Source organism: Triturus cristatus, chromosome 10 (genome assembly GCF_964204655.1).
Source record: "Triturus cristatus chromosome 10, aTriCri1.1, whole genome shotgun sequence".
In the NCBI taxonomy this organism is placed as follows: domain Eukaryota; kingdom Metazoa; phylum Chordata; class Amphibia; order Caudata; family Salamandridae; genus Triturus; species Triturus cristatus.
Window position 1 is genome coordinate 1153201358 of NC_140593.1, and position 9839 is coordinate 1153211196.

Consider the following 9839-nt stretch of genomic DNA (forward strand, 5'->3'; position numbering starts at 1 on the left):
GGGGAGGCTCCCCGGACACAACGGAAGCCCGTCCCGGGCCTTTGGGAGTGCCACAGGCCAGGGGACGGGGCCCGGGGCCGGAGACCCCGACCCGGGGCCCGGCCGGGCCCCTGGACCTAGCCGGGGCCCCCAGGCCCACCGGCGCAGGGGAAGCCTCCCCGGGCCCTCCGGACCCCGCCCCGGGCACCCTGCCACGCGACAGGACCCATGACAGAGACCAGGGCGGGGAGGCGCCCTCCCCAGGGCCACCAGGGGCCCGGACGGAACTCCTGAACCCAGACGAGCGAGGGGAGGCTCCCCGGACATAACGGAAGCCAGTCTCGGGCTTTTGGGAGCGCCGTAGGCTGGGGGACGGGGCCCGGGGCCGGAGCCCCTGACCCGGGGCCCGGCCGGGCCCCTGGACCCAGCCGGGGCTCCCAGGACCACAGGCGCAGGGGAAGCCTCCCTGGACCCTCCGGACCCCTTGTCCCGGGCACCCTGCCACGCGGCAGGCCCTGGGACAGAACCAGGGCAGCATCCGGGCCCGTCCTGCTGCCGGCTGAGGACCGAGAGGGGTCCCAGAGTACCCTGTCCCTAGTAATCCGGAGGAAGGCTACCCCCCTTTCTTGAAACCTGCGCGCTCCGAGTGACGGAGGGGACCCTTGGGGCGAATGCGCCCGGCCTCCTGGAGCCCTGGTTGGGATACGGGAGGCGAATGGACCCTCATCGGGACTTCCAGGCCAGCCCAGCCATCTGGCCCCCCTTATAGGAAAGCATTGCGCGCGACCAGATGGCGGAGGGGAAAGGAGCGACCAGATGGCCGGCAACTGAAAGGACTCCCGTCTGCCCGCCCAGAGCTGGGCCATAGCGGTAGGGCTCCCGCCTGATCCAAGGGCTCGGTGGGCTCTGCTTCCCGGGGGGGGGGCTCGGGGACAGCGGCCGGTTCTCAGGCACAGGGAAGACCAACGGAGCTCTCGGGCCCGGGCGCCCCGGGGGGAGGACTGCCCGGGACCCGTGGAGCCCGTCCCTGGGCACTCTGCCACGCCGCGGGCCGGAGGAAGGAGCCCCGGACGCTTGGGAGAATGTTGCCCGGGCATAGCCCATCTGGTCCCCGGTAAAGAACCACCAGCCCCGGAGGGGTGTTCCGGCATACCCTGCCCCTACTAATCCGGAGGAAGGCTGCCCACCTTTCTTGTAACCCTCGCACTCCGAGTGACGGAGGGGATCCTAGGCGCGGATGCGCCCGACCTCCTGGAGCCCTGACTGGGATCCGGGAGTCAAATGAGCCCTCATCGGGACTTCCAGGCTGGCCCGGCCATCTGGTCGCCCCATTAGAAAGCATTGCGTGCGAACAGATGGCCGAGGGAAAGGTGCGACCAGATGGCCGGGACCGAAAGGACTCCCAGCTGCCCACACCGAGCCATAGCGGTAGGGCTCCCGCCTGCCCTTGCAGGGCTCCGGGGCTCTGCACCAGAGTCTCTTGTCCCGGGCAGATGGACACTTGGCAGGCCGCAGGACGTGGGATCCCAGGCCCTGACCTAAAATCAGGAGGCCTGGGGCCAGTCCCTGCTTCTCAACGCAGCCAGGCCGGGGAGATCGGGGAGCCTGCCCAAGCATGGGGACCCCAGGCACACGGTCCCTCAGGTTGTGCGCTCGTTTTCCACAATTTTTTTCAAAATTCCGCGAAGAGGCATTCCGCAAATTCCGCCCAGCCCTACTAGTAAAGCGTCATGGCAGGTCTTCCTCAGGACAGGAAAAACAGCCAAAATGGTCATTTGTCAATGGACCTGGGGGGAGGGAGCAACGTGGCTTTAGTCAAGCACCTAAATGATTACATTAATAGGTGGACGGCTGGCGGCACCCAGAGGTTGCCTGCAAAACCTGAAACTGAATAATGTTAGAAGCGTTGCAGCGATGAATCTGCAAACTTGGGCGAAACTCAATTTATTTCAAGGATCATCCAATCGCCCAGCGGAGACGTATTGTCGTATTCCTGATACGGGTGGAGCACTTCAGTAGGACTGCCGGCAGACTCCTATTGACCAACATACTGGCCACATTATGGAATTGCTTGTATTGTAAATTTGTATATAGAACTTTGTCTTGTCTTCACTCATGTGGATATATCACTCAGTCACCCATATCATTTGAGCACTTGTGTCACTTGAACGTATCATCACCCTATTTTTATTGAATTGTAGACAGCCATATGAAATATTCAAAAAATTATTTTGAAAAGAAAAAAGTAAAACCTTATGACTCTGCATATATCATTGTCTCTCTGTATGTTTCAGCCTATTTTTCTTTGCAAATGTTGCTATTTAAATTACTTGAATGATTCATTCTGTAATATGTAAGCAATTATTTATATCCAATAGAAACCTTGTAGCTTTCTTGTATCCAGCCCTTGTGCACAGAAGTTGGACACCCATGAGCTAATCATACTAAAGAGGTGCAGAACCAGTTGGGAAGATGCTTCAGTATTATTACTGGCCCACCAACTGGTTTGCTGGTAAGAGTGGGAAACAGTGAGTTCTTGGACAGGTGCCAGTCAAAGGAAATCTGTGGAATGATGTAATGCCTGAATAGGAAAGTGTGGGTCAGAATGGAGACTTTTTTGAAAGAGGATCTTCAAAGATCCAAGTAAAAATAACACTAAAAGCAATCTGTTCTTGGGGCAAAGACAGAAAAATTAGTATCTTGTGGAGAGGAGATCTTGAGGAATGATGTAAATTGCTCTGCCGTGTAGAGACAACTCGCTTTTTGCACTTTTAGCTTGCATTCTCTCCAGTCGGGAAAACTGAAGGAATCTTGCGGGTGTGGGGAACCAAAATAGGTCTGGATCCATTCTAGATTTTCAGGAATACCAGTGACTAACTAAATTAGCTTCAGTTAGATTCTCTGTGTGCAAATATATATTATGTGGATATCCAAAAAGTCTTCCGTGTACCTGTCACTTCTGGGCGTTGGTAGGTTACCACTGGTCTGGAGTTTGTGAATGAGACATGCAGGTTGGGCTGGGTGCTAGTGCAACATAATAGTGAGATATGTTCATTTAACTGGATCCAGAAATAGACTATTGCAATGAGATTGGTTTGAGAGAGATCTCCAGCTAAAAGAAAAGCAGGCGAAAACATACTTTTCACAGGTATTTACATAAAGTGATCACCTGATTATTTTGTATATTTTGATGAGAGAGTGGCAAGTGAAATGGTTTTAGTAACTGCAGTTAAATGCATTTAATATATAAAGTGTTCTGCTGGCTTAAACTATGCATCAATACAATGGCAAAATGGTATTACCTAAAAATAAAACAAGAACAAACACAAAGTGCCAAATGACGCAAAATTGTACTACAACTGGGCAATTTTGTGCCAGTCTAAATAATGATATTTTTAGGTCAAAAATTTAGTTTTTGCACTATTCATGCAGGTCAATTGTCATTTTTGCACTGGTAGTTGGTGCAAATGTCATATAACATCTTTTTGCACTGGTGCACAATACAGTGAAAAATTGTCCAGCACTATTTTGTTTTATGTCATCTGGCATCATTTATTTATAAAGTTTTATACAGCACGGACTTTGACTCTAGTAGGGTATCGGAGCACCTTACAATTAGTTAGGCAAGAAGAAACCATGACAACCAAGCAACACAAATGCTGTCAATACCCGTTGCAAATCAGGAGGAGGTCAATGAGTTAAACACTCAGACGTTGAAAGTGAGTGAGAGCCCAGGTTGAGACATTGTGTCAGTCAATTTCCATATGCTGAGCCAGAGAGTTCTAGTGTAGATTTTTGTTAATCAAAAATAGTTTAACTTCTTTTTTGAATGAGGTGATTGATGGGTTCAGTCTGATTTTAGGGGGAAATTATTTTCAGATTCAAGGGGCCATTCTGGAGAAGGCTCAGTTGTAGGTTTTCTTTTTCCGACTTGTATGTGGTTTTAACAGTAAGGTGCTTGCACTCCTAGAGGACCTGCAGCTGCCAGACAGCTCCAGTTTGTCAGCTAGGTACTTCGGTGTGTTGAAGTGTAGTGCTTTATGTGTCAAGCAAGCATTTTTCAGCTGTATCCTTCCCTCATAAGGGAGCCAGTTTAGTATCTTCAGATCGGGCTTGATGTGGTTGTTTCTCTTGGATCCAGTGATGGGCTTTGCAGCAGAATTAAGGGTTGCTCTTAGTGGAGGCAGCTTGGTTCTAGACAGACCGCAAAAGGTAGCACTTCCATATTCTAACTGGGGGATTATTAGTGCTAGTACAGCTATTTTGAGGCGGTCGAAGGGGAGGAAGGGTTTTTCTTTTCTTAGTATGTTGATTGGAAGGTTAGCTTCTTTGGTGTCTGTTCTGATGTGTTCTTGCATGTTAAGATTCTTGTTGAGTGTTATTCCCAGTAATCTTGTGAAATCTATAACTTAAGGAAGGCAATTGAAGGCTGTTAGATGTTTTATCCAATCTTTGATGTCGAGGGGTCCTTTTAGTGGGGCGATTAGGAGGAATTCGGTTTTGAGTGAGTTGAGTTTGAGGTGGTTTCTGCTCAGCCGTTTTTTTTTTTTTTAAAGTTGTGTTGAGTAGATGGATATCTTCAGGGCAGGAGATTTTTAGGTATAGTTGGAAGTCATCTGCACACATGTGGTATTTGACGTTGGAGAATTTTCAGAATTTAGTTAGTGGCTCTATGAATGGAAAGTTTCAGGGTGATCTATTATGCAGGATTGAGAAAAAGGGGTGGTGTCAAAACACAATTTCCCCATGCATTTTTGATAGACCTTTTAAAGAACCGATACCGCAAAAACAGCTGAACAGAATTACACCAGATTTGGCAGGAAGCTAGATCTTGGGCCAGAAAGTGTGCCCCCTCCCCCTCAGCCAAAATAATTTTATTAAAAAAATGCTGCGATCCTACTTGAGCCTAGTGGCACTGCCACAGAATTGCAGATTTAAAAAAAAATAGAAAAAAAGAAAGAAATGGCAGCCATGGGCCACCTTGAAAAATAAAGTGGAAGGGGATGTGCACCTCCCTCCCTTAGCTTATTTTACCTCATCTCACGGGGACACTCTTTTATAAAAAATTGGAGGGGGTACACTGCCCCCCCCCCCTTTCCGGAGGCCATATAGGCCTATATACCTCTGCACCTGGGGCCAAAATAATTATTAGACATGGGGGTCATGTGACCCCCTCCTAGAACCTTAAAAGGCCCTGGGGATCCCATCCCCCAGGTGGCTCATAGACTGTGTGCTGGGGAGCCCAACCCTGGGAGACCGTAGGCAGGGAAAACAAGTGTACTCCCACCCGGTGCACCCAACAAGAGCATACTTTAGTTTCCCTGCCCCCGCTCTTGCGGCAAGCAATGCTGGCTCCTGCAGCACTCCTTATGGGTGCATGTGGGATGCCGGTGGAGCCGCAGGGATCTGGGGCTCCCCGTGTTCTCCTAAGGTACTGTTTGGTGAGTGCTCCAGGCGAGCACCGGGGCACCTACCCAGAAACATCTAAGGCCCAGGGGGATGGGGTCCCCGATCCACTTTAGGCTCCCCTTCATAAACAAAGCTCTATGGGATGGGGTCTCCAGGGCCCATAGTGGCTCGGGAAGGGGGGCCTTGCACACCCATCCTTGTGGGGATGGGGTCTCTGGGGCCTATATTGGTAGCTCAGGGAGAGGGTACATATGCCCACCTCCCCTTTAAATATATGTTTAGGCTCCGGGGATGGGGTCCCTGGGGCGGCTATTGGTTTGGGGAGTGTAGCCATGTGCCCCCTCCTATTAAAATAAAAAAGCCTTGGGTCCTGGGGATCCTGTAAACGTTTGGGGAGAGGGACTGAAATTCACCAGTTGAAGTTATGTCTAGGAACTATAACTCATGCCCCAAAATAACTATAACTCGGACCCTCACCATGCACAGCTACTTACTCCACATATTACATCACTCATTACGTTCTATAACATCATTGATAACATCACTGCAACATTTGAAATGACATCATAGATGACAAGAGTGTGCATGGTGGGGGGCGTGAGCTCTAGTTACCTCAGGACACGAGATTATTGTCTGGGATGGTGTTTAGAAAAGGTAACCCCTACAGCCAAGGAATATGCTAAAATAAGCCATGCTTTTTGGAACAATCAGCAGCTCGGTCGTCATTTGTGTGCCGATTGTGTTTTCTAGGTTTTACAGAATTACTTTGTTCATGTAAGTAATTTTATAGTTATACTATGGTTAGAATGCATAGGAGAAAAAATCACACAAATTAACGATAATAATCTGTAGTAACCAAGTAAAGGTACACGTCCTATATGAACACTAATTGTATGCAAATGCATTATTATAATTTTACACAAAATAGTTTTTAATTAACATATAGCACTATACTAAAGTGTGTAGGTGGTATTAACCTGTGTGAATGTTGAATTTGACAAGCAGGTCCATACTTCCACCCCATGTTACCACTTAGTATTCCAGTGTTGTCTTGTATTCAGTAATCAGTGAATGTAACAAAGACTGTAAGTGGGCCTTTTAAATTAACTAAGAAAGAGCGTCAGAGTCCATTCACTCTCATTGACCACAGAATTGAATTAACATGTTAAATTAAGAAACACAGTCTCTGCTTCTGCACTCATTTTGATTTTGTAATCAACTAATTTATCCAACCACAGGAAAGTTAATCCTGACTCCACAGTGAGTGCTTCTTGCTCATTGCCTTTTTCAGTTCAATTGAACTGTAATGATTGCACTTGGAAGATGTTATTTATCCTTGGCTGAAGCTCTTTCTGCTAAAACACATTGAATTCGGAATTTCTCGGGTGCCCTTCAGCACAGGGATACAGCATGTTGCTTGTGTTTCACAGGAGCTGTTGTGTTCCTGTTCTGTAAAGCACGGCCCACAGATGTGACAGAAGAGAGTGTACAGGGGGTGCCTCAATATCAGAACACAGGTAGTTTTAGTGAGGTATTGTACCTTGTACAAAAACAGTGGTCCCTAACATACCACTAAAGAGCAATTGATAACCTATCCAAAAGGAATAAATAATGGGTGTGAAATTGCGGTCCGCTTACAGAGTTTGCAGAGTTTTTCTCACTCTGTGCTCCGCGCAGAGGGTGCAGTTCCGAAAATCTCCACATAGCGGGGTGGAGTTTTTCCTCTCTCACGGCTCGCCAATGTTAAGCTGGCGAGCGCGAGTGAGGAAAATTGTAAGCTAGTCCACCTCCCGGAGAGAATTCTCAATGCAGGTGGTCGCGGTAGGTCAATACCGCTCACATTGAGAAACCTGCCGCTCGCATTGAGAAAGCTGTCGCTCGAGTAGAACATCTATTCAAGCAGTAGAAAGAAGCGCTGCACATGGTGCTGTTCATGCTGATTTTACAGTGTGGGACATACTCCAGGTGCCAACAATAGGCATGAGCAGCAAGACTTACCTCACTCTGCCTCTTGCAGAACTCCGCGGAGTGCAGCGAAGTTGTTGTGGCACTTCGTTGAGTTCTGCATAGCAGAACTTCATGAACTCCGAGCAGGTCTCCAAAAGAGGCAAAAATGAGAATGTATTACGACACAGTGGGTGTCACGTGCTCGGTGCTCGTTGCAATACATTCTCTGTTTTGCATTTTATGATTAACTTACATTTGTATGTGTTAGCAATTTTTCTTTACTGGTTTATTAGGGACCCCTGTTTTTGTACTTTCAACATCAGAACATAGCACTTTTTTCTGTGCATAAAGAATGCGTGGGTCACCGAGCTAGGGTACACCAAAACACTTGTGCACTCACAAATGTCATGCCCACGATCAGGCATGGAACAGGGACAGCATGATTTATGAAATGTGTCCTACCTGAGCTAGCCACAGTGCATTCCAATGACATGCACATATAATGTGGAACCACACTTACAAAAGCCTGTGTCCACCCTGCTCTCTGTTACGAATTTCAAATGAATAGTCACAAAACACCCAACATGGGCCTAATTCCCTGAGATTTACCAGCTGGAAAATCTATGTCTGAATAATCTGTGGCACCTTCTGCATTCAAAAGAAAAGCAGCTGGACTCAGTGGAACCCTGCCTAGCAGGAGACGTACTTGCTTTAAAGTTTAGGGGTTTAAACTGGGCGGCTCAGGCAGCAAAAAGCTCTGGACAGCTAACGCAAGGATTTACCATTCTGGAGCTTGGAATTGAGCGGTAATTATTATGCGGCAAAGAATTCTCCCTTGAGAGCAGGTTCATCACCTTTACAGAAAAACTGAGTGGGGAGCTCGGCATTTCTCCTACAATTTATTAAATCTCAGTCCAATCATTTTGCCTTTTAAAGCATCCTTCTTGGCCCCCTTCATAGTGAGTATCTGTGTGGAACTGAAGAGGACACAGGACTTCCATAACTGCTGCATCAAAGACTTCATGCCTGCCCGAGGCAATTGGAGAGATGACGACTTCTCTGATTGAATTTTTGCTTCCAACATTTTGTTCCTGTGCTGGTGGTGCCTGGTTCTTGCTGACTCACAGCTCTAATGGGGTCGGTTTCCTCCTGGTGAAGGTGTTTTACTCTAGATTAACCTCACTCCAGAGAATGTAGCATGCAGAAGGTCTCGAGTCAGAGGACTCTCTTGTCTGCCTGGCAGGATTCCAGATGACCAGTTGGTACTGGGCATTTATATTCAAGCTCATAGTGTTAAGAACACCTGTACAACATCTCAGGGTTTATGAAAAATATATACAGCTTATGAACACCTGTATATATATATATATATATTTATCGTAAGAACACCTATAGAAAGTGTCAGGGTTTATGAAATATATATATACAGCTTCAATAACACCTGTAGAGCATCTCAGGGTTCATGAAAAAATATATACAGCTTAAGAAAACATGTAGAAAATCTCAGGATTTATAAATATGTATATATATATATATATATATATATATATATATATATATATATATATATATATATATATATTCATGATCCACAACACCAGCCAGTTGCACTCTCGAACGGGTGCACGCCAAGCGGGGGTGTTCCCGCTTCAAATATTTAGCTCACAGTTCCATCGGGTAATCGTACCCATCACGGACGACAGCACTCACGGGGGAGAGTTCAAAAAAAGATTTATTACTTGAACCCTGGGCAAAGACGCGTTTCGGCACTCAGCCTTCGTCAATTTCTGCAATGAAACGCGGCGGCCATTACACATTTTTAAAGCACATTCGAAATTTCCGGTGTGGAGACAGAAAACAGACTAAACATAAATCGGCGACAAATCATTACGCCATCTTTGAACGTCTGAAAAGGAAGGAGAATAGTGCAATAAATATAGCAATAATTCCATGAAAATGTAAAGATATGCAACCTACATTCTATATAAGAATTCCTTGTAGGAAAAACATATAATTTGATTTAGCCCTGTACTGCTCGATTTTCCCGGCCCTATTGTGTTGATGAGTGATTAGGGTGACTTCAGTCTCTCTACCATTCAAGCCTAAGGGTTAGAGTAGTGAATGAAGTCTATTTACTAGGCACTTCGACATGATCCTGTGTTCTTCCCCATAGATTAGGGCTTGCACACATATCCTAGGGGATAGATTCGTTAGTATTAGGGATAACCTGCCCTGTAGTGAGGGTATTTCATGGAGCCGTGCTGAATTCAGGCCTGGTAGGCCTCAAACGGGGGAGACTCCATCTTTCTTTCTGCTCCGGCAGCTTGAGATGCTTCTAGGTTAAAGGGGATGTTTTAGTTAGGAGGTGTTATTCGCTTGGAGAGAACCGGTTCAGACCGGCTCTTATCGAAGGATTGTATTTTTCTTCATGCCGAAGACGCTACATCAGGCCGGCCGGCTGGGAAAGTGTCCTTGGCACGGGGAGGTACAAGAATTTGGTGGGC